The following is a 26,233-nucleotide window of genomic DNA, read 5'->3' on the forward strand; positions in this document are numbered from 1 at the left end:
AGAAAATTCCCGACTTGGAGAAGCCTCGAAATCCGGTTTCACCTACCGAGATAAAGATAAAGAATCCAAGAAGAAGGAAGATCGAACGGGCGAAAAAATCAAAAAGTATCATAATTACACCCCTCTTCGGGTGTCTCTTGTGGATATTTACAAAGAAGTCTGTAACATAGAAAAGATACCCCCAGCTCGACCACTCAAAGGCAAAAGAGGAGAAGGAAATCGGAACGAATACTGTGAATATCATCGGGTCCGAGGACATTCCACCAATGAATGTTTTGACTTAAAAAATATCATAGAAAAATTAGTGAGAGAAGGAAAACTAAATCGGTATCTGGCCACCCGAGATGATGAGCAAAGAAAAAAAACGAAGAGATGAAGATCTCGGACGAGTTGAGCGATCACCTCGTACGCCAGAAAGACATATCCATATGATACACGGAGGATTCGCAGGAGGTGGAATCTCCAAATCATCCCGTAAAAGACACCTCAAAGAAGTATATCATGTCGAAGGGAAGGAGGAAACACTCGACATCCCTGCAATCACATTCACCAAAGAAGACACATCCGGTATCATCTTAGGACACGACGATCCCATGGTAATCACCATCATACTGGAAAACGCCAATCTCCACCGCACATTAATAGACCAAGGAAGCTTCGCTGACATCTTATTCAAAACTGCCTTCGACAAGCTCGGCTTAGAGGAAAAGGAGCTTAGAGCATACCCGAACAGCCTGTTCGGATTAGGCGATACCCCAGTACAACCACTAGGATATGTGTCACTATATACAACCTTCAGAAAATGGAACCAATCCAGAACACTCAAGATATACTACATCGTGGTCGACGTGAGTTCAGCCTACAATACCTTAATAGGTCGGACAACACTAAATCAACTCGGCACAATAGTCTCAACTCCACATCTATGCATGAAATTCCCAACTACAGAAGGGATAGCTACAATAAAAACAGATCAAAAGATGGCACGCCGCTGCTATAACGAAAGTCTAAACCTCAGAGGCAGAGGAGAAGAGTTCCATACAATTGAGCTAGGTGGAGTTCAGAGACGAGAGGAACTCCACCCACAGCCCGAGGGTGAAGTAGAGAAAGTTCAGATCGGAGACACCTCGGACAAAACAACTAATATCGGCACGATCCTGAAAGGAAACGCAAAATAATTACTAGTACAGTTCTTACGAGATAATGTCGATCTCTTCGCATGGAAAGCTGCAGACATGCCAGGCATAGACCCCAAGCTAATGTGTCACAAGTTGGCGGTTTATCCAGGATCTCGGCCGGTACAGCAGAGACGAAGAAAACTTGGGCCAGAGCGATCCCACGCTGTGGAAGAACAGGTACAAGCACTACTGGAAGCAGGATTCATAAGAGAAGTCAAGTACCTGCTATGGCTAGCTAACGTCGTCTTGGTTAAAAAATCAAATGGGAAGTGGCGCATGTGCACCGACTACACCGATCTTAACAAAGCCTGCCCCAAAGACCCTTACCCACTCCCAAATATCGACGCTCTGGTAGATGCTTCATCCGGATATAGATACCTCTCATTCATGGATGCATATTCCGGATACAACCAAATCCCCATGTATCCAACAGATCAAGAAAAGATCTCATTTTTAACACCAAAAGTAAATTACTGCTACATCGTGATGCCGTTCGGTCTCAAGAACGCGGGAGCAACTTATCAAAGGCTAATGAATAAAATCTTTTCAGAACATGTCGGAAAAATCATGGAAGTCTACGTGGACGACATGTTAATAAAGACACAAAACAAAGAAACACTATTGTTCGACCTGGCCCAAGTGTTCGACACTATAAGGAAGCATGGCATGCGACTCAACCCCGCAAAATGCACTTTTGCAGTAGAAGCAGGCAAATTCTTAGGTTTCATGCTCACACAAAGAGGAATTGAAGCAAATCCAGACAAATGTCAGGCCATACTCAACATGAAGAGCCCGACTTGTGTCAAAGAGGTGCAACAACTCAACGGGAGATTGGCAGCCTTATCTAGATTCTTGGCAGGATCAGCGATAAGATCTCTCCCCTTCTATGCTACGTTAAGGAAGGGAAAGAAGTTTGAATAGACAACGGAATGTGAGCAAGCCTTCCACGACTTCAAGGAATTCTTGGGACGGCCACCTATCCTATCTCGGCCACGAGAAGGAGAACCACTCATATTATACCTCGCAGTCGGAAGCCGGGCAGTAGCCTCAGCACTAGTTCGAGAGGATGACAAGGGGCAACAACCTATATACTTCATTAGTAAAGCGCTGCAGGGATCCGAGCTGAACTACCAAAAGATAGAAAAGTTTGCATATACTCTCGTACTGACATCTTGAAGACTTCGCCCGTACTTCCAGGCTCACACCATTAAGGTTCGGACCGACCAGCCCATAAAAGGGATATTACAGAAAATAGATTTAGCAGGAAGAATTTTACAATGGGCAGTCGAGTTGTCTGAATTCGACCTCCAATATGAAGCTCGGATAGCCGTCAAATCACAGTACTTAGCCGACTTCATCGCAGAGTTCACAGATACCCCGAAAACCCCCACAGAATGGAATCTCTACGTGGACTATTCCTCGAATAAAACCGGAAGTGGCACACATGTGATAATAGAAAGCAACCAAGGAATCCAAGTTGAGCTCTCCCTTAAATTTGGGTTCCCGGCCTCAAACAACCAGGCGGAATATGAAGCGTTACAAGCTGGTTTGAAGCTGGCTAAGGAAGTTGGAGCTTAAAAACTCAACATCTTCAGCGATTCACAAGTAATCACCTCACAGATAACGAGGAGTTACCAAGCCAAAGATCCCACCATGAAAAAGTATCTGGATAAAACCAAGGAACAGCTCGGACAACTCGGGGAATACAAGATCTGCCACATACCCCGCGAACAAAATGCCCGAGCTGACGCACTCTCAAAACTAGCCAGCACCAAACCAGGGGGCAACAATAGAAGCCTCATCCAGGAAATGCTACAGTATCCGTCAATCTCAGAAGAGGAAAAAGTCCTAGCCATAACAAGCCAGGATCAAGGATGGATGATTCCCATAATTAATTACCTCAAAATAGAAACACTCTCCACAGATGAAAAGGAGGCAAAGAGGTTAAAACAAAAGGCTCAGTACTACACTATCATAAACAACACCTTATGTAAAAGAGGGATTTCAATACCACTATTAAAATGTGTGCCGACCTCCAACACAAGGGAAGTTTTAGAGGAAGTACACAGTGGCATTTGTGGTAATCATCTCGGAGCACAAGCTCTCACCAAAAAATTACTCCGGGCAGGATTTTACTGGCCAACTCTACAAAAATAAGCTACAGAGTATGTAAGGACATGCCCACCATGCCAGAAACATGCCAACTTTCACATCGCCCCTCCAGAAGAGCTCATCAGCGTAACTTCACCTTGGCCATCTGCAAAATGGGAACTTGATCTCCTCGGACCTTTCCCCCAGGGATCAGGACAAGTCAAATTCCTCATAATAGGGGTAGACTATTTCACAAAGTGGATCGAGGCAGAGCCCCTAGCCAACGCCACTGCTCAAAGAAGCCGAAAATTCCTATATAGGAGCATTGTCACAAGGTTCGGGGTTCCATATCCATCACCACGGACAATGGCACCCAATTCACAGATGCAGGCTTCAGAAAGTTAGTAGCCGATTTGAACATAAAACACCAGTTCACATCCGTCGAATATCCTCAAGCCAATGGATAGGCCGAAGCTGCCAATAAAGTCATATTGGCTGGGTTGAAATGGAGACTGCAAGCGGCAAAGGGAGCTTGGGCCGAAGAACTTCCTCAAGTCCTATGGGCGTATCGAACAACGCCACATTCCACCACAAACGAATCACCATTTCGACTAGCATATGGAGTGGAGGAAATAATCCCAGTAGAGGTTGAGGAAGGATCGCCCAGAGTAGTCCACTACAATGAAGAAGCCAATTCTCAACTTTAAAGAGATGAGCTCGACCTACTTCCGGAAATCCAAGAAAGTGCCTGGATCAGGGAAGAAGCGCTAAAGCGACGAATGGCTTCGAGATATAATCAAAGGGTAGTGCCATGAGGTTTCGCTGAGAATGATCTCATCCTAATCCGAAATGATATTGGAACAACTCGACCCGGAGAAGGAAAACTGGTAGCAAACTGGAAAGGACCTTACCGAGTCATAGAAGTACTTGGAAAGGGCTACTACAGACTGTCTGAACTCGACGGACGAGAGCTTCCCAGATCATGGTACGCCTGCAACCTAAGAAGGTACTATAGCTAGAGAAGGTAAAAGATCTAGGATGCACTCTTTTTCCTGAAAAGGTTTTTTAATGAGGCACCAAGTTGAGATCCAGAAATTATCCGACTTAAAGGGATGAAAAACTCCCGCATGTATATATTTGCACTTGCTTTTGAATAAAATATATTTTAGATATTCTACAAAATTTTCAAGACGCATTAATCTGAAGCATTCATCGTCCGATTATAAAGCAACAGATCGGCAGAAAGTGAAAAACAGATTCACTGCACGATCACGATAGAAGACCAATAAAGATGAAAATGCGATTCATCTAAAGGTCGACTAAACAAAGATAGAAACCACCTTCTACAAATCGGCAAAGATGAACACAGAATAATGCAAGAAGTTATCGAAAGTGATCCGAAAAAGAACCTGACGAGGTCTTATGGATTGCTAAATAATAACTTAAAAGACTGGCCGACGTTGAGAAGTCAGACCAAGTCAACCCAAGTTATCAGCAAATCCCTGGAAAGAGGTCTGGCCAACCTATAAAAGAGGAATTGCTATAACTTAGAAGAGATCGACCTAACGAAGTCGGTCTCCTACAAAGGCAAGTTATAAAAGTAATCCCTGAAAGAGACCTGACAAAGGTCCAAGAAAGAGGATTACAAAAATAACTTAGAAGAGATTGACGTAACGAAGTCGGTCTCCTACAAAGACAAGTTATAAAAGTAATCCCTGAAAGAGACCTGACAAAGGTCCAAGAAAGAGGATTACAAAAATAACTTAGAAAAGGATGACATAAAGAAGTCGACCTCCTACAAAGTAGTCCCTGAAAGAGACCTAGCAAAGGTCCAAGAAAGAGGACTGCAAAAATGACTGAAACAAGGACCAACGTAAAGAAATCGGCTATGGATTGCTAGAAATACAAGCAAAAGCGAGAAAACTGAGAAACAAGTTAGACCCGCCCATTCACGACTTCAAAGGAGTCAACCTGCAAGCAACAAGTGTAAAGCGATCCAAAGAGGCCAAGAAGCAAGGCTCCAACATTTCCAAAAAGTGCTAAGACAAGTGCAAACAAGCATGCTATAGAATACAATATTATAAAGCTTTAGGGTCAAGCCCAAAAGATTGAAAGCTTTTTGTTTTTTTAAAAAACAAAAGTTGCTAAACAAGCAACCAAAAGGAGTACCAGCAATCAGCAAAATATTCAACTATACAAGATAAAGAGTTTTAAAGCCCACAAGCCGGGCCAACTACGCAAATATCCAAAGAAAACTCAGCTAAAGATTAGAAGACTTTTTAGCAGCATCAGTCTGGGGTGAAGGAGGACGAGCCTGGAGAGGCACAGCATCCACGGTACCATCATCCCGGTTCAAGATCTGACAGTCCGGATCAGAAACAGAATGACCAACCTCAATCGAAGGAATCGTAGAAGCGGGCACCTTGGCAGAAAGCACAGGAGGAGGATCAACATCATTATCATCTTGGTCGTCAGGGACAATCTTACCATCCCTCATAATATTGTCCAAGCTAAAGAGAGTAAGGTCAACATCAGGAGCAAGAACTTGAACTTGCTCTTTTAGGTTATCATAGGCAGCATTCACGCTGCCGATGAGGTGACCTTGAAGCTCAGAATAGTCTACTCGGGCAGACTCCAGCTCCTCCGTCAGACGCACCACCTCCCGGTAAGATGTAACATAACTGTCCTTATGCCTCAATGCCGTGTCCTCGGCCAACCGCACAGAAGCCGCCAGAGCAAGGGAACTCGCCTTTTCGTTCTCCAGATCCTTCTCCAACTTGGCTACCTTCACCTCAAGCTCTTCCTGCAAGCCCTTCATCCGATCGGACTCTTGTTTAGCCTCCTCCATAAATTCTTTGGTGGCATGGAGAGGAAGATTCTGAGCAGTTCGGTACAGGGCAGCCCCTATATATGCCATTTTAACACTGTTTCAGGTCATAAAATCCAGATGGCGAAGGATTGATACATCATCCATGGCGAGGGCACCGTAGGGACCGATTTGCTGATCTACGAACTCGATTGCATTAAAATCAGGAGCGTCAAGGTTGAAAGGCTCAATTGTTTTTTGTTTCTTGTTGGGAGGAGCACCAGAAGTAGTGACAGAAGTCTGTGGAGGATCAGTCAGATGAACTCGAGGAGTGGGGATCACCTTCCTCGGCCCAGGAGAACTCGGCACGGGCGGCTTCACTGGAACTTGAGAAGATCCCTCTCCGGCCGCTTTGGCCGAGATGTTTTGAGCAGCAGCAGCCTTCTTCGCCTTCTTGTAGGCCTTCATGGAATCATTGTTTTTCGACATCTCTGAAAATACAGAATCAACTATAAGGATGAGTTACAACATAGGAGAAGCAAAACTAAGAAACAAGTATAAGAAACAAGTCAGACAGTACTCAAAGCAGTTTGAACCAAAGATGGATCACTCAAAGATCTTTTTGTATCCAGATGGGGTGGTTCTCCTGATAAACCACTATTTTATGGTTTATCTTGTACTCAATTGAGTGAATTTTATCAACTCTTTACCCACTTATTCATACTATTTGCATGGTTTTACATTTTCCTTCCTGATTTTGTGCTATGATTGAAAACATGCTTTCTATGGTCTTAATATGCTAATATTAATCCTCTCTTATTACCATTAGATGACTTGATATGTGTGTTAAGTACTTTCAGAGATTACAGGGTAGGAATGGCTCAGAGGATGGAAAGGAAGCATGCAAAAGTGGAAGGAATACAAGAAGTTGGAGAAATTGCTAAGCTGTCCAGCCTGACCTCTTCGCACTCAAACAACTATAACTTTAGCTACAGAGGTCCAAACGATGCGGTTTCAGTTGCGTTGGAAAGCTAACGTCCGGGGCTTCGATTTGATATGTAATATGCCATAGTTTCCCTGACGCTAGGCAATGCGAACACGTGCTCCATGCGGATGCGTCGCAGTTCCAAAAACCAGCGTGGTAGATTTCTTCTCAAGCGATTTCTGGGCTGTTTCTGACCCAGTTCTCGGCCCAGAAAACACAGATTAGAGGCTATAAAGTGGGGGAATGCATCCATTTATAAGGATAAGCTCATAATTCACAATTTTAGGAGTAGATGTAGTTTTTAGAGAGAGAGGTTCTCTCCTCTCTCTTAGGATTTAGTTTTAGGATTTAGGATTATTTCTTCTTCATCACAGATTCAATGTTCTTTTTATTTATTTTCCTAATTTAATTTATGAACTCTTCCATGTTACATTTGATATCTTTATTAGTGCTAATTGAGGTATTTCAGAATTATGATTGCTTTCTTTTATTTATTATATAAATAATTTGGATTTTTCCCTTTTGGCTTTGGTTGAGTCATTGGAGACTCTTGAGTTATCAAACTCATTGTTAATTGAAAATTGGAATTCTTCAAGAATTAATTCGAGTTCCACTAACTCTAACTTTTCCCAAGAAAAGACTAGGACTTGAGGAATCAGAATTAATTCATCCACTTAACTTACCTTCATAGTTAGAGGTTAACAAAGTGGGAGAAAAATCCAATTCTCATTACAATTGATAAGGATAACCAGGATAGGACTTTCAGTTTTCATACCTTGCCAAGAGTTTTATTATCTATTTAATTTAATACAATTTACTTTCTCGCCATTTACTATTCTCGCTTTTTATCTTATACATTAAAAACCCCCCAATTTACAAACTCATAACCAATAATAAGAACACCTCCCTGCAATTCCTTGAGAAGACGACCCGAGGTTTAAATACTCGGTTATCAATTTTAAAGGGGTTTGTTACTTGTGACAACCAAAACGTTTGTAAGAAAGGTTGATTGCTTGGTTTAGTAACTATACTTGCAACGAGAGTTTACTATAACCTCTAAACCATCAATCTTCCGCTCTTTCAAAATGGCGCCGTTGCTGGAAAATTGCAAACGTGTGCCTTATTATTGGTTATTGTAAATATTTGCTTTTTGCTTGTTTATTTGTTTTTATTTTTGTTTTTATTTTTTCTTTTTTTCATAAATTAAGAGGTTATTGGTTTTTATTTAATTATAAAAAAAATTTTCAAAAAATTTTTTTTCTTGGTGTTCATCTTGATCTTCAAGTCGTTCTTCGTGTTCATCTTGACCTTCAAGTTGTTCTTAGTTGTTTTCTTCGTTTTGATCTAAAAATTTTTAAGTTTGTTGTCATTTTATTGTTTTTCTCTTTCCTTATTAAATTCAAAAATTCAAAATTTAAAAATCAAATTTCAAAATTCATATTTAAAAATTTTCAAAATTCAATTTTAAAAATTTTTCAAATTTCAAATCTCAAATTTCAAAATTCAAATTTCAAAAATTTAAAATTCAAATTTCAAAAATTCAAATTTCAAAATTTCAAATTTCAAATTTCAAAATTTAATTTTCAAATTCAAAATTTAAATTTAAATAACCTTTTAATTTAAAATTGTTTTTATTTTCATTTTTAATTTTTATTTGATACTATGAACTCTCACCCCTTTGACTATGAGTCTGGTTACAATTATGTTGCAGGAAGAAGAAATTACAATGAGAACAGGCATCAAGGTTGGAACAATCAAAGATGGGAGGAGCCACAAGGATTTGATCAACCCTCATGGCAACAACCACCTCCAATGGACTATCAACAACCACCACCATATGCCTATGAACCCTTTCCTCAACATGACTTTGGACCACCATACTCACAAGCCCCTTTCCACCATTCACCTCCATATGACCCTAACCCATATTCACCATCTCCATATTATTATCAAGATGAACCACCTTCCTATTATGAACCCTCTCTCCCAACCAATGAATCCTCATATCCACCCCAACCTCCAATGGATGACAGACTTCGTGTTATTCTTCAAAGACAAGAAAGGATGAATAAGAGTGTGCTAAATTTCGCGGCCACCTTAGACGAGTTAGTAAATATAATAGCCTCCCAATATCTGAGCACTCAAAGAACTCCCATGGCTACATGTGGAGAATCAAAAGAAGAGCAAAGCATGAAGGAGACACTAGAAACTTCGGTGGACAATGAGGAACATGGCTTTGTATTGGAACAAGTGGAGGAAGCCATAATAGTTGCAGAGGAAGAAGTGGTTGAAGACTTGGGAGATGCTGAACCTCCATGGGAAAGTCAAGACATAGAACCTCCTCCAGAGACGTTTGAAATTGATGTTGAGGAGGGTGTACAACCTCCAAGGCATATCATGGCTAAAGACTTTGAAGAGGTTAATCAAGAGATGGAGATTCAAGAAGAAGAAGCACAACCTCCTATGCCTTTGGTAAGTAGTGAAGAAGAGACTGAACTGGAAGAAATCTACCAAGAGGAAGAGGTTGAAATTGAAGAAGTTTGCAAAGAGGTGGAAGTTGTCAAAGAGCACAAGGGAGTGGAGCTTGAAATCACCTTGCCAAAGTTATTGGAGACCCCTCCCCCTAAGTTTCCATCATCCTTCACAACATTCAAGTGGGTAAAATTCATATCCCTTAGCTTTCTAATCCCACTTGAATATGGGCTACTGGAGACGGATGGTCAACTTAGAGCTCTTTGTGGCATTAAGAGTAAGAGAAAGATGGTCAATGGTAAGAATTGCCCTGCAAGGTTCATTATGGTTGGAAGCTTTAAGTTTAAACGCAAAGGTTGGTATAAAGCTCAACTGAATGGGTCTAGAAAGTTGGTTGGCCGCTTTAGTGAGAATTCAGATTGCTTGTCACCCGGATGGAACCATGATGATCAACAAGAAGACGGGTGCAATAGCCAGGTTTGGGATCCTGGAATCTGTTCTGACATCCAACACCCCGGGAGCCTAAGAATCTGTTTGAAGCTGCTCAAAGGCTTTACGTGCCTAGTTTGGGATCCCGGAGGCCATTGGAATTACAAACACTGGTGGAGATTCCTGGATGAGTTCAAGCACAAGCCACTATAACAGGAAGCTCACCAAATGTCCAACTTAAGGACTTTAACTAAAAGTGCTAGGTGGGAGACAACCCACCATGGTATGATCGTCCCTTTTTCAATTTTAATTCTAGTCTGTTTTTTTTGTTTTTGAGTTTTATTTTATTTTATTTTATTGAACCTGGAATTACTCATAACATCCATATCATTTTGCACTCTGCATACTACATCAAAAAAAAAAAGCACGCACACGACGCGGCAGCGTCGCTGACGCGTCCGCGTCACCAGTGCAATGGGAAGAAAAGAAAACGAACAGAAAGTCACGCGAGAGCGTGGCTGGAGGTGCGCCTTTAGCATAATTTGACCCCATGCGACCGTGTCATGTGGAAAAAGGGCCCCATGCGTCCGTGTCACCCACGCGACCGCGTGGCCCTGTAAATCGACGTAAAAAGGTGTATGGCCGAAAGTTGAGCTGGAATTGGGCTGGACTCGTGCTGGAAGCCCAAGCCCTACCACGTGACCGCGTGCCCTACGTGGCCGCGTCATTTTAAGAAAATGGCCATCCACGCGATCGCGTCAACCACGCGACCGCGTCACCCAATAATTTGGCAAAATGAGATTTAAACAGAGAGTTGCACGACCGCGAGGCTGCCCTCGCGCCAATCGCACAAATGAAGCCACGCGATCGCGTGACCCACGCGTTCGTGTCACCTGACCTTATTGCGCACCACGCGACCGCGTCACTCACGCGTCCGCGTCACATGCGGTGCACAGAATATCCAGATCAGCCAAAATATCTTACCTTTTCTTCCCCAAATCCTAATTTCTTTCTTTCTCCTTTCTTACTTTCTTTCTCTTCATCTTTTTAACTTCTCATTCCTTTTCACCTTCATTCTATTTTACTTAATTTATTTGTATTTTTAATTCATTGCATCTCAATTTTGTGCATATTTTTATTTTTTTTCTAAATTAATTATTTTTCCTTTGGTGTTAAAATTTTCTTATTTAACTGTTGCATCTTCTCTTGAATTATTTTAGGTGCTTAGTGACTTGTTTTATTCTGATTGAGTAATATTATTTAAATCAATGCCAATCTTTTATATCTGTATTACTTTTGCATTGACATGAATTTATATTATCTCTCCTTCCCCACTCTCTCCCCCATTGTTGCAAATTCTGCACCATTGGTATGCCATGGCTTCTATTGTTTTCTCACGTACATGTTGAAGCTTCCATGTAAATAAGACCCTTTTCATTTGGCATTAACCCACCCATACTTCATTTATTTTCTTATCTCTATTTCTGGGTTACTTTTCTTCCCTTTTTCTTTCAGGATGGCCACCCGGAAGGGAACCGGAAGATGTTTACATGGGAAAACAAGCCAAGTCCATCTGCACAATCTTTGGGGAAAAGCGCCAGTTGGAACAACTCGTCCACTTGCACATCTTAGCATGCACTGAGGACGGTGCAACCTTTAAGTGTGGGGAGGTCGATACCGATCTCCATGGGTTAGTTACTCTCCTATCTCAACACCAATGGTTTATTTTCCTTGTTAGTTGTTGCATCTGCATGTTTAATTGCATATTTATTTGATTTTTTGCATATTTTACCACTTGGTTGAAGTAATATTTTCTTTTTCAAGAAACCTTTTAAGAGCATTTCACTAATTTGAATAAAATTTAATGTTACACTTGTTTGAAGAAATATTATACTGGAACATGGTTTAGAGCTCGAACACACAAAACCTGTGAGATTTTTGAGCTTATTTAAATTGGTTGCATTTTATCAACCAATATTCTGTTTTAGTGTGTATTTTTCTCTCTAAAATTGTGATCTTTGTCTCGCTTAATTCTATATTTCTATTATTTGATGTATGCATACACTTACATGATTGAGGCCTTTATTTCACTGAGCTTACATACCCATATGGCCTTACCCTTTTTATTATTCTTTGCAAACCAATTTTGAGCCTATTTTACCCCTTTGTTCTTTACTTTAGCACATCATTAACTCTAAGCAAAAAACAATAATGTCCTTAATTTGAATCCTTGGTTAGCTTAGACTAGTGAGAGTGCTTATGAATTAAGTATGGGAAAAGTTGAATTTGGAAACATTTGGTTTGAGAATTGAGTATGTTATAATTTTCTGAAAATGAAAGAAAATATGTAAGTGGTGAAAGCAATGCATATGTACTGTACTTGAAATTAGAATGCATGAATATGTGGAAAATATGGTTAATGGATAGTTAGATGTGGTATTATGATTACATGTATTGTCTAAAGTTAGGTGGAAAGTTTAAGTTAATTAAGGATTCAGATTTTAGTCCACTTGACCAAATACAATCCTACCTTGACCCTAACCCCATTACAACCCTTAAAAGACCTCTTGATTTGTGTATTTGTGCATTAAATTTTTGTTGATTGTTAGATGAAAAGCAAGCCTTAGAAAGCAAGGTTAGTAGAGAATTGAGAGAATCGAACCTTAAACACATGAGTGATTAGAGTGTATACACTACCAGTGAGGGTTCGATGCTCAATTCCTTGTTCCCTGCTTTCATGAGCTATTTTCTTCTTGCGAGTCTATTTGTTCTTCATTTTCATGATTTGAATTAGTGAAATCCAGTTCATATTTCTTCTTGAAAGATTTGTTTACTTTTAACTAAGTAGGTAGAAATATTTTTCATGTAGTTGCATTCATATAGATAGGTTGCATTTCATATTAATCTACCATTCCTCTTCTCTTTATAGCTTCTCTTGAGTGGGACTTGTAGCTTTTTGCCTCTTGAATAGTTTTAGAATCTCACTTTATCCATTGAGGTTCAGAATGATTGGCATCTATAGGAACTCAGAGTTCAGATGGTGTTATTGATTCTCCTAGTTCAGTATGTTGATTCTTGAACACAGATACTTTATGAGTCTTGGCCGTGGCCCTAAGCACTTTGTTTTCCAGTATTACCACCGGATACATAAATGCCACAGGCACATAACTGGGTGAACCTTTTCAGATTGTGACTCAGCTTTGCTAAAGTCTCCAATTATAGGTGTCCAGGGTTCTTAAGCACACTCTTCTTTTGCTTTGGACCTTGACTTTAACCGCTCAGTCTCAGGTTTTCACTTGACACCTTCACGCCACAAGCACATGGTTAGGGACAGCTTGGTTTAGCCGCTTAGGCCAGGATTTTATTCCTTTAGGCCCTCCTATCCACTGATGCTCAAAGCCTTGGGATCCTTTTTATTTACCCTTGCCTTTTGGTTTTAAGGGTTATTGGCTTTTTGCTCTTGCCTCTTGGTTTTAAGAGCTTTTGGCTTTTTCTGTTTGCTTTTCTTTTTATTATTTTTTTTGCCTATATATTTTTTTTTCTGCAAGCTTTGTTCTTTGCTGCTTTTTCTTGCTTCAAGAGTCATTTTTATGATTTTTCAGATTATCAAATAACATGTCTCCTTATCATCATTCTTTCAAGAGCCAACATATTTAACATTCTTAAACAACAACTTCAAAAGACATATGCACTATTCAAGCATTCATTCAGAAAGCAAGAAGCATTGTCACCACATCAATATAATTAAACTAAGTTCAAGGATAAATTCAAAACTCATGTACTTCTTGTTCTTTTGAATTAAAACAGTTTTCATTTAAGAGAGGTGATGGATTCATAGGACATTCATAACTTTAAGACAAAGTTACTAAATACTAATGATCATGTAATGAAGACACAAACATGGATAAGCACTTAACATAGAGAAAACGAAAAACAGAGAATGTAAGAACAAGGAATGAGTCCACCTTAGTGATGGTGGCATTTCCTTCCTGAGGAACCAATGATGTCCTTGAGCTCTTCTATGTCTCTTCCTTGTCTTTATTGCTCCTCCCTCATTGCTTTTTGATCTTCTCTTATTTCATGAAGGATGATGGAGTGCTCTTGATGTTCCACCCTTAATTGTCCCATGTTGGAACTTAATTCTCCTAGGGAGGTGTTGATTTACTCCCAATAGTTTTGTGGAGGAAAATGAATTTGAGGCATCTCTGGGATCTCATGGTGATGAGCTTCATGCGTCTCTTGAGATCCATGAATGGGCTCTCTTGCTTGCTCCATCATTTTCTTAGTGATGGGCTTCTCTTCCTCAATGGGAATGTCTCCTTCTATGAAAGCTCCAGCTGAGTAACATAGATGGCAAATAAGATGAGGAAAAGCTAGCTTTGCCCCAGGAGAGGGCTTTTTGGCTATTTTGTAGAGTTCAAAGGAGATGACTTCATGAACTTCTACTTCTTCTCCAATCATGATGCTATGGATCATGATGGCCCGATCCATAGTAACTTCAGATCGGTTGCTAGTGGGGATGATGGAGCGTTGGATGAACTCCATCCATCTTCTAGCCACAGGCTTGAGGTCCAGTCTTCTTAATTGAACCGGCTTGCCTTTGGAGTCAATCTTCTATTGAGCTCCTTCCACACATATGTCCATGAGGACTTGGTCCAACCTTTGATTGAAGTTGACCCTTCTAGTGTAGGGGCGTGCATCTCCTTGCATCATAGGAAAGTTAAACACCAACCTCACATTTTCCGGACTAAAATCTAAGTATTTCCCCCAAACCATTGTAATATAATTCTTTGGGTTTGGGTTCTTACTTTGATCATGGTTCCTAGTGATCCATGCATTGGCATAGAACTCTTGAACCATTAGGATGCCGACTTGTTGGATGGGGTTTGTTAGAACTTCCCAACCTCTTCTTTGGATTTCATGTCGGATCTTCAGATACTCATTCTTCTTGAGCTTGAAAGGGACCTCGGGGATCACCTTCTTCTTGACCACAACATCATAGAAGTGGTCTTGATGAGCTTTGGAGATGAATCTTTCCATCTCCCATGACTTGGAGGTGGAAGCTTTTGTCTTCCCTTTCCCTTTTCTAGAGGATTCTCCGGTCTTGGGTGCCATCAATGGTAATGGAAAAATAAAAAGCTTATGTTTTTACCACACCAAACTTAGAATATTGCTCGCCCTCGAGCAAGAGAAGAAAGAATAGATGAAGAAGAAGAAGAAAATATGGAGGAGAGGGGGGGGTGTATTCGGCCAAGAAGGGGAAGAGAAGGTTGTGTTGTGTGAAAATGAAGAAGAATGGAGGGCTTTATATAGGGAAGGGAGGGGGGGTAAGGTTCGGCCATAAGGGTAGGTTTTGGGTGGGAAATTGATTTTGAATTTTGAAGGTAGGTGGGGTTTATGAAGTAGGTTTATGGGGAAGAGTGGATGGATGTGAGTGGTAAAGTGGTTATAGGGAAGAGAGATTGAGGTGATTGGTGAAGAGTTTTGGGGAAGAGTGTTTATGGGATTGTGTGAAAGAGGGGTGAGAAGAAGTGAGTGGAGGTAGGTGGGGATCCTATGGGGTCCACAGATCCTGAGGTGATCATGTGGGGTCTACAGATCCTGAGGTGTTCAAGGATTTACAACCTTGCACCAAATTAGGCATGCAAAATGCCCTTGCACACAACTCTGGGTGTTCAACGCCAGATTGGTGCTTGTTCTGGGCGTTGAACGCCCATTTGTTGCCCATTTCTGGCGTTGAACGCCAGAACCATGCTTGTTCTGGGCATTCAGCGCCAGCTCTTCTCCAGGGTGCAATTCTGGCGTTCAAACGCCCAGATGCTGCCCATTTTGGGCGTTCAGCACCAGAACCATGCTCTGTTCTGGCGTTGAACGCCAGCCAGATGCTTCTTACTAGCGTTTAAACGCCAGTAAGGTCTTCCTCCAGGGTGTGATTTTTCTTCTGCTGTTTTTGATTCCGTTTTCAATTTTTATATTTATTTTGTGACTCCACATGATCATGAACCTAATAAAACATGAAAGAACAAGAAAAATAAAATTAGATAAATAAAAATTGGGTTGTCTCCCAACAAGCGCTTCTTTAATGTCAATAGCTTGACAGTGGGCTCTCATGGAGCCTCACAGATGTTCAGAGCATTGTTGAGACTTTCCAACACCAAACTTAGAGTTTGGATATAGGAGTTCAATACCAAACTTAGAGTTTGGTTGTGGCCTCCCAACACCAAACTTAGAGTTTGACTGTGGGGGTTCTAGTTGACTCTGTTTTGAGAGAAGCTTACTGTGCCTCTTTTTCATGTTTACAGAAGGGTAACCTTGAGTTGTAAACACAAGGGAGTCCTCATTCAATTGAAGGACTAATTCACCTCTGTCAACATCAATCACAGCTCTTGCTGTGGCTAGGAAAGGTCTTCCAAGGATGATGGATTCATCCTCATCCTTCCCAGTATCAAGGATTATGAAATCAGCAGGGATGACCTTTACTAACACGTCCTCTACTTGTCTATAAGCCTGTTTTCTTGAATTGTCTGCCATCTCTAGTGAGATTTTAGTAGCTTGCACCCCAAAGATTCCCAGTTTTTCTATTACAGAGAGGAGCATGAGATTTATCCCTGAACCAAGGTCACACAGAGCCTTTTCAAAGATCATGTTGCCTATGGTACAAGGTATTACGAACTTTCCAGGATCCTGTTTCTTCTGAGGCAATGTCAGTTGATCCAGATCACTTAGTTCATTGGTGAACAAGGGAGGTTCATCTTCCCAAGTCTCAATACCAAATAATTTGGCATTCAGCTTCATGATTGCACCAAGGTACTTGGTAACTTGCTCTTCAGTAACATCCTCATTCTCTTCAGAAGATGAATACTCGTCAGAGCTCATGAAGGGCATAAGGAGGTTCAATGGAATCTCTATGGTCTCTAGATGAGTCTCAGATTCCTTTGGTTCCTCAAAGGGAAACTCCTTATTGATCACTGGACGTCCCAAGAGGTCTTCCTCACTGGGATTTACGTCCTCCCCTTCCTCTCCAGGTTCGGCCGTGTTGACTATGTCAATGGCCTTGCACTCTCCTTTTGGATTTTCTTCTGTATTGCTTGGGAGAGTACTAGGAGGGATTTCAGTGATCCTTTTACTCAGCTAGCCCACTTGTGCCTCCAAATTTCTAATGGAGGACCTTGTTTCATTCGTGAAACTTACAGTGGCCTTAGATAGATCAGAGACTAAGTTTGCTAAATTAGAGGTATTTTGTTCAGAGTTCTCTGTCTGTTGCTGAGTGGATGATGGAAAAGGTTTACGATTGTTAAACCTATTTCTTCCACCATTATTAAAGCCTTGTTGAGGCTTTTGTTGATCCTTCCATGAGAGATTTGGGTGATTTCTCCATGAGGGGTTATAGGTGTTTCCATAAGGTTCACCCATGTAATTCACCTCTGCTATTGCAGGGTTTTCAGGATCATAAGCTTCTTCTTCAGAAGATGCCTCTTGAGTACTGTTGGATGCAGCTTGCATTCCATTCAGACTCTGAGAAATCATATTGACTTGCTGAGTCAATATTTTATTCTGAGCCAATATGGAATTCAGAGTATCAATTTCAAGAACTCCCTTCTTCATAGGCGTCCCATTACTCACAGGATTCCTCTCAGAAGTGTACATGAACTGGTTATTAGCAACCATATCAATGAGTTCTTGAGCTTCTGCAGGCATTTTCTTTAAGTGAATGGATCCACCTGCAGAGGTATCCAATGACATTTTAGCTAATTCAGACAGACGATCATAGAATATGTCCAAGATGGTCCATTCTGAAAGCATGTCAGAAGGACACTTTTTGGTCAGTTCTTTGTATCTCTCCCAAGCTTCATAGAGGGATTCACCTTCTTTCTGTCTGAAGGTCTGAACATCCACTCTAAGCTTACTCAGCTTTTGAGGAGGAAAGAACTTGGCTAAGAAAGCCTTGACCAGCTTATCCCAAGAGTTCAGGCTATCTTTGGGTTGAGAGTCCAACCATACTCTAGCTCTGTCTCTTACAGCAAAAAGGAAAAACATGAGCCTGTAGACTTCAGGATCTACTCCATTAGTCTTAACAGTATCACATATCTGCAAGAATTCAGTTAAGAACTGAAAAGGATCTTCAGATGGAAGTCCATGAAACTTGCATTTCTGCTACATCAGAGAAACTAATTGAGGTTTAAGCTCAAAATTGTTTGCTCCAATGGCAGGAATGGAGATGCTTCTTCCATGTAAATTGGAATTAGGTGCAGTAAAGTCACCAAGCATCCTCCTTGCGTTATTATTATTTTTGGCTGCCATCTCCTCTTCTTGTTCGAAAATTTCTGAAAGGTGCTTGCTGGATTGTTGTAATTTAGCTTCTCTTAGTTTCCTCTTCAGAGTCCTTTCAGGTTCTGGATCTGCTTCAACAAGAATATTCTTGTCCTTGCTCCTGCTCATATGAAGGAGAAGGGAACAGAAAAATAATAATAGGGATCCTTTTTACCACAGGTATAGAGGTTCCCCTGTGTGAGTAGAAGAAGAAAAGAATGTAATGTAAAGAAAGAAACATAAGGATAAGGAGAGCAGAGATGTGGGATGAAGAGAGGTGTTAGTAGATGAATAAATAAATAGAAGGAGATGAGAGAGAAGGAGAATTTTCGAAAATTATTTTTGAAAAAGAGTTAGTGATTTTCGAAAATAGTTTTTGAAAAAAGTTAGTAATCTTTCGAAAATTAAAATCAAAATTTAAAATAATTAGTTAATTAAAAAGAAATTTTGAAAAAGAGGGAAGATATTTTCGAAAATTAGAGAGAGAGAGAGTTAGTTAGGTAGTTTTGAAAAAGATAAGAAACAAACAAAAAGTTAGTTAGTTAGTTGAAACAAATTTGAAAATCAATTTTGAAAAGATAAGAAGATAAGAAGTTAGAAAGGATATTTTAAAATCAAATTTTGAAAAAGATAAGATAAAGAGATATTTTTGAAAAGATATGATTGAAATTAGTTTTGAAAAAGATTTGATTTTTAAAATCACAATTAATGACTTGATTCACAAGAAATCACAAGATATGATTCTAGAACTCAAAGTTTGAATCTTTCTTAACAAGCAACTAACAAACTTGAAATTTTTGAATCAAAACATTAATTGATGATGTTATTTTCGAAAATTAGAAGATAAAGATAAGAAAAAGATTTTTGAAAAATATTTTTAAAATTTTCGAAAATAAATAAGAAAAATGAAAAAGATTTGATTTTTGAAAAAGATAAGATTTTTAAATTGAAAATTTGATTTGACTCATAAGAAACAATTGAATTTTAAAATTTTTTGAAAAAGTCAACTCAAATTTTCGAAAATTTATGAGAGAAAAAAGGGGAAGATATTTTTTTGATTTTTGAATTTTTAATGATGAGAGAGAAAAACATGAAAATGATGCAATGCATGAAAATTTTTGGATCAAAACAATGAATGCATGCAAGAATGCTATGAATGTCAAGATGAACACCAAGAACACTTTGAAGATCATGATGAACATCAAGAACTTATTTTTGAAAATTTTATATGCAAAGAAAACATGCAAGACACCAAACTTAGAAATCTTTCATGTTCAGACACTATGAATGCAAGAATGCATATGAAAAACAACATGCAACGCAAAACCATATAATATGAAGATCAATCAAGAAGGTTTTATCAAGAACAACTTGAAGATCATGATGAATGCAATGCATGAATGCAATTTTCGAAAAATGCAAGATGAGTATGCAATTGACACCAAACTTAAAAATTGACTCAAGACTCAAACAAGAAACACAAAATATTTTTGATTTTTTTATGATTTTCTAATTTTTTTGGTATTTTTCGAAAATTAATTTGAAAAAGAAAAATAAGGATTCCAAAATCTTTAATATGAATTCCAGGAATCATGTACTCTTAGTCTAAAGCTCCAATCTGAGGGTTAGGCATGGCTTACTAGCCAGCCAAGCTTTAGAAGATATTGATACTTTCCATGTATAGAGCAACTAAGTGTGTGAAAATCAACAAGCTCTTGTGATGATAAGTTGAAACCCCAGTCCAAAAGATTAGACATGGCTTACAGCCAGCCAGGATTCAACAAATCATCATGAAACACTAGAATTCATTCTTAAAAATTCTGAAGAAAAATATATTTTTGAAAAGATTTATATTTTTTTTTTCGAAAACAGGTGAGAAATTTTTGAAAGGTTGTTTTTTTTGAAAAATTTTTGAAAATAAAACAAAAAGAAAATTACCTAATATGAGCAACAAGATGAACCGTCAGTTGTCCAAACTCGAACAATCCCCGGCAACAGCGCCAAAAACTTGGTGCACGAAATTGCGATCTCAGGCAACGGCGCCAGAAACTCTGTACGCACGTCTTAATAAATCGTTTTTCATTCACAACTTCGATACAACTAACCAGCAAGTGCACTGGGTTGTCCAAGTAATAAACCTTACGTGAGTAAGGGTCGATCCCACGGAGATTGTCGGCTTGAAGCAAGCTATGGTCACCTTGTAAATCTCAGTCAGGCAGATATCAAAAGGTTATGGAGTTTTCGAATATTAATAATAAATAGAAAATAAGGATAGAAATACTTATATAATTCATTGGTTAGAATTTCAGATAAGCGTATAGAGATGCATTCGTTCCTCTGAACCTTGATGCGCATAAACTAGTTATGCTACGATTTAGGAAATTGCACGATCGGCAAAATTCCTTCCGGCAAGTGCACCGGTTATCGTCAAGTAAAAACTCACAATAGAGTGAGGTCGAATCCCACAAGGATTGGTTGAATGAGCAATCCGGATTAGAAGTCTGTTCTAGTTGAGCGGAATCAAGATTTAGATGAGAATTGCGGAATGTAAAATTGCATGAATTAAAGAGCGAGAAGCTAAATTGCTGGAATTAAAAGGGATGGGGGTGATTGCATGAATTTAATTGCAGAATGTAAAGAGAAAGTGGTAGATCAGAAATGGGGAATTCATTGGGTGTTAGGAGATATTGAGATCTCCGAATCAAAACATTTTTATTCCTTCCTCAACCAATGCATTCATTGAATTTTGCTTGGCAATCTTATATGATTGGATCCCAATCCCTTGGCTCACCAATCCTCTCTAAAAACAAACAAATTCCCAATCCCTTGGTTTAAATGTTCATAAGAAGAGATGATGCTCGATCACTGATTATACCACACAGTTTCATGAACCACAATTTGGTAGGATTACATGTCACAATATCCATCCAAACCCCAATCCAATTCACTGTGAGAAAGCTTCTCTAGCATGAATCCTCCATTCCTTTCCCAAGGTTCCGAAGGATTCCAATTATGGGTAGTTTCTTTCCCAAGACAACTACCCAATGAAATTAGATCGAGAAGCTTTCTAACAAAATTCAAGAGAAAAGATTGAAGAAGAAGATAAAACTATTATTGATTCATTGAATTACAATAGAGCTCCCTAACCCAATGAAAGGGGTTTAGTGAGTCATAGCTCTGAATTCAATTACAAAACTAAAAGAAAATCATCCAAAGTTCTCCGTGTAAAAGTTCCCCCTCAGGGGCTGGATTCCCCTTCAATCCCCCCGTCACAAATGCAGAAACTAAGGCCTTTAAATAGGCTCCCTAAATTACAAAATGAAAATGAAATTCAAAGCAAATTACAATCAAATGAAAATAAACTATTCTAGATGATTCTTGTGGCCTTGATTTGGTGTTGTTAATGGGCCTTGCTTGCTTGAAGGGTAGAGTGACATAATTGATCCAAAAAGGATAATGATCCATTAAACTACACTCAAACGTTGCACCCCCCTTTCTTGAGTCGTCACTTTGTTCTCTTGTCAACCTTGCCAATTTGATGCCAAATATAGACTATTATACCTCGTTGGAAAGCTATGGATGTCAGCTTTCTAACGCAACTAGAAGCACCTCAATTGGATTTCTACAACTCGAGTTATACTCCATGGAAGGTGAAGAGGTCAGCTGGCCTGATTGCATGTTGGTACTATGCTCTTCTATGCACATTACGGGGCTGTTTTCTCCCTCAATTTTGGTATCCACCATGCATGCCATATATGCTTGGAAAGCTCTAGATGTCTTCTTTCCAATGCATTTTGAATCACCTCATTTGGAGTTTTGTAGCTCAAGTTATTTATGTTTGAAGAAGGCATGGTTAAGCTGTTCCATATAACACGTTTAAGCTCCAGTTTAAGGTTAAACTGGAGCTTAAACGCTGGCACTCCCTGGAGGCATAAGCTCGAGCACGTTTAAGCTTCAGTTTAAGGTTAAACTGAAGCTTAAACGTGGAAATGAGAAAGCAACCCTGGAGGAGAAAAATAGTCGAACACGTTTAAGCTCCAGTTTAAGGTTAAACTGGAGCTTAAACGTGGAATGCTCCTGGTGCCTTTCTTACTTCTGGCGTTTAACCTCCAGTTTAAGGTTAAACTGGAGGTTAAACGTGGAAATGCTCCCTTGGTGAAATTCTCACTTCTGGCGTTTAACCTCCAGTTTAAGGTTAAACTGGAGGTTAAACTTCAATTCCAGCATTATATGGCTTGGTAGTTTAAGTTCCAGTTTAAGCTTAAACTGGAACTTAAACTCCACATGTGATATTCAAGCTTCCTTTATTGATTTTGTTGCTTCCTTGCCTAGCCTCTTCTTCCCTGAAATCATCCAAACAATTGCATCAAAGTCTTGCAAAATTTCATGAGAAATCTTCCATTCATAGCATTCAAGTAATATAACTAAAAACTCATGGAATTTGCATCAAAATCTTCATGTTGAATGATTTAAGACAAGCATGACTATTTGGCCCAAATGATTACTTAAGGCTCAAGAAAATGCATAAAACAACTAAAAATAAAAGAAAAATGCTAGTGAAACTAGCCTAAGATGCCTTGGCATCACAACACCAAACTTAATACTTGCTTGTCCCTAAGCAAGTCCTGAGTTATTTGAGAAGAAAGTATGAAACAGAAAGCAATTAAATTGGCTACATCAGTAAGCACTTGAAGTTCATCAGAAGGGTTTTATGCAGAAAGTTGCAGTATCACTTTTTCATTCTTATCAGGTAAGATTATCACTTTTTCATTGCATCCATCAAACACTGCTATGGCCTCTTGTTACTCTTATGTCCTTGGCACTTTTCTCTTCTTTGTTTTTCTTTTCTTTTTCTTAGAGCTCCTTTGCTCCTTGTTTGCTTAGTGTCATGTGTTGCACAAGCCTTTGGCATTTTCTTTTTCTTATCACTGCACTACACATATCCACTCCAGGCATTTTAGTTCACATTTCTTTTTGAGACATTGGTGCCCAGCACCTCTTTGTGTGACTAAATATTTTGTATTTAGGTTGCTCTTGATAATGGACTTTTGGTTGATAATCCCGGGTTAGTTAACCCAAGTTACCAAGTGTTGAAACACTCCTCAGAACCTATTCATCCAAGCATATCCTTAATACATAAACACCACAGGCATTTGTCTCAGAAGTTCAAACCATTGGTGCCTAGCTTATTTTCTCAATTTTTTTGCTTTTTGGTTGCCCTTTTTCAGTGGCTTTTTCTTCTTCTTTTTCTTCCTTTTTCATGGCCAAAGACATTTATTCATCAAGATCTATAGACAGTTTTCAATTTCTACACAAAAAATGATAATTCTACACTCAATTTCCAGTGATCTGACTAAACAATCAAGCATGCATACCTCCACTTAATTCTACTTGATTTGTCACTAATTGAGCCAAACTACTTTTGTTCAAACTTTTCTTTTATTTTTGGAAACAGAACAAGCATGGCAAGCATTTGTTTAAGAAGGTGAAGTTATATCCAAACATCTAAGCATTCACTTTATTCAAAGCAATAAACAGACAAACATACTAGAAACTTCACATTCCAGAAAGATTCAACAATTACAGTTTAAACCAGAACAATCATGCTTTTGTTTGCCCTTTTTAAAGAATTGTCAAGGAACAACACCACCTTGTGAAATTCCTTATTTTCTCTTTGTTGTCAGGAAACAATTTGATTTCTCCTTCTTTTCCTAGTTGTTGCTTCATGCTTTAAGATCCTTGTTTCCTTTCCTGCAAAGAGTGATGAAGTTGCTTGCTTCTCAAGCACTTGAGTGGTTAGCTCAACTAAGTATGGGTAAGTGTCTGAGTCTTAAGTTGGTGTGTGAACACCAAACTTAGTCTCCTACTTACTTCTCTGTTCTTTGAATCCTTGAGTTCTCCTTGGAATGAAGTTGCTGCTAAGGATTTTAAGCATTTCTTTGATTGCTTAGAATGGTTGTTCCTTTCATATAATTCAAAGGTTGTTGTGTTCAGTTGATCTTTATGGTGGAACACCAAACTTAGAGTCACACATTCCCCTTTGAATTATTGATCCACGAATTCATTGTTTGGTGAGAAACACCAAACTTAATTCTTTGCAATGCACAGAAACTACTTCACCCTTTTTATTGAAATAAAAGAAACAGCAAAGGGGTATTACCTCAGGTTGGGTTGCCTCCCAACAAGCGCTTCTTTAACGTCATTAGCTTGACATGCTGTTCCTGACTTTCTTCCTCTTCCTCCAGTTTGTTAAGAGGAATGACTTCAAGTGGATAAGGGAGCTAGTTAGTGCCCCTTGTTGTGAATGTCTCTTTCCAGCAAGCTTTCCCTTGTGATTGGCTTGAGTGAACTTGCTTGTTAGCTCAGGAGTTGGATTGTTCTTCGACCTTCTCTTCTTCATGGATATGGTCCTTTGTTTCTCGGTCACAATCCTCATTTTGGTGCTTGTTTCTACTGCCTTCACATCCTTGATCTCAGAACTTGGTTGTTGTTGGACAGTTGGAGTATCCTGTTCATCAAAAGCTTCCTGAATTTGTGGTTCAATGAACCCTTCCTCTTTGCAACTCTCTGTTTTATTGGAGTGTGATCTCCCTTGATTGACTTTCTCCATTTCTTGTTCTTCTGATTCCTCCCTTGGGTTTGCCATGGTATCACTAGAAGAATTGTGGGTAGGGATTTGCTTTGATAGATATCCAATTTGTGCTTCTAGCTTTTGAATGGCAGCACCTTGATTTTGTAAGTTGGATATCACTTCTTCCTTAAAGCCTTTCAAATCGGTTATGTCTTGACTCATGGTTGCAAGCATTCCTTCTATCCTGTTTAATTGATCTTGAAATTGTTGGTTCGGATTAGGTTGATGAGGTTGATTATCTTGGCTGTGATATGGTGGCTGGGAGTATGTGTTTTGTGTGGGCTGATATAGTCTTTGGTTGGAGTGTTGGTAGTGGTATGACTCTTGTGTGTAGTGGAATGAGTCTTGTGGATAGTGAAATGAATTGTATGAATTTGAGAAGGAATTTTGTGCTGAGAAATGCTCAAGTGATGAAGAATTTGGATATGTAAAACTAGGAGGTGAGGTTGGATAATTCAGAAGTGATGGCTCTTGATGAATGGGGTGTGAATAAGTGAAATCTCTTTGGTTTTGATCTTCCCAGCCACAACTTGAGTAGTGATCAAATTCACCAAAACATGGACCATTTTGTGGCTCTGGGAAGTACCCCGTTTCCTGTTCCTGATACTCCCACCCATCATGAGCATAATAACATGAATCATTCTGTGGTGGTGGAGAGTTTCTCATGAATTTTGATTGACCAAAAGATGATGGATACTCCTTTCTTTTTTGCAATGTGCTCAGTCTCAAACAATACTCATCCAAAGATAGTGGAAATTTCATAGTGAGGCAATATCACAAACAGCTAGTGGTTAGTATGCTAACAAGTGAATAAGCAAAGAAAACAAATTAAAATTTGCAGAAATTAGCAGTAATAAACTGAAACAAAAACTATTAACAAAAGAAAAGAAAAATTGCTCAATCTAGTTAACTTCCAATTGGAGAATTGTCAATTGAAAACCAATCCCTGGCAACGGCGCCATAAACTTGATGCGCATAAACTAGTTATGCTACGATTTAGGAAATTGCACGATCAGCAAAATTCCTTCCGGCAAGTGCACCGGTTATCGTCAAGTAAAAACTCACAATAGAGTGAGGTCGAATCCCACAAGGATTGGTTGAATGAGCAATCCGGATTAGAAGTCTGTTCTAGTTGAGCGGAATCAAGATTTAGATGAGAATTGCGGAATGTAAAATTGCATGAATTAAAGAGCGAGAAGCTAAATTGCTGGAATTAAAAGGGATGGGGGTGATTGCATGAATTTAATTGCAGAATGTAAAGAGAAAGTGGTAGATCAGAAATGGGGAATTCATTGGGTGTTAGGAGATATTGAGATCTCCGAATCAAAACA

At 39.3% G+C, this 26,233-nt stretch overlaps 1 non-coding gene across 1 annotated transcript; it reads left to right on the top strand.

Moving 5' to 3' along the window:
• Positions 1–17,758: 17,758 nt before the first annotated feature.
• LOC148574689 (small nucleolar RNA R71) lies at positions 17,759–17,866 on the top strand. Its single transcript, XR_015906742.1, has one exon. It is a non-coding gene; the product is annotated as a small nucleolar RNA R71 (small nucleolar RNA).
• Positions 17,867–26,233: the final 8,367 nt, after the last annotated feature.

This window comes from Arachis ipaensis, chromosome B2, assembly GCF_059453495.1.
Source record: "Arachis ipaensis isolate K30076 ecotype BB chromosome B2, ASM5945349v1, whole genome shotgun sequence".
Classification (NCBI taxonomy): Eukaryota; Viridiplantae; Streptophyta; class Magnoliopsida; order Fabales; family Fabaceae; genus Arachis; species Arachis ipaensis.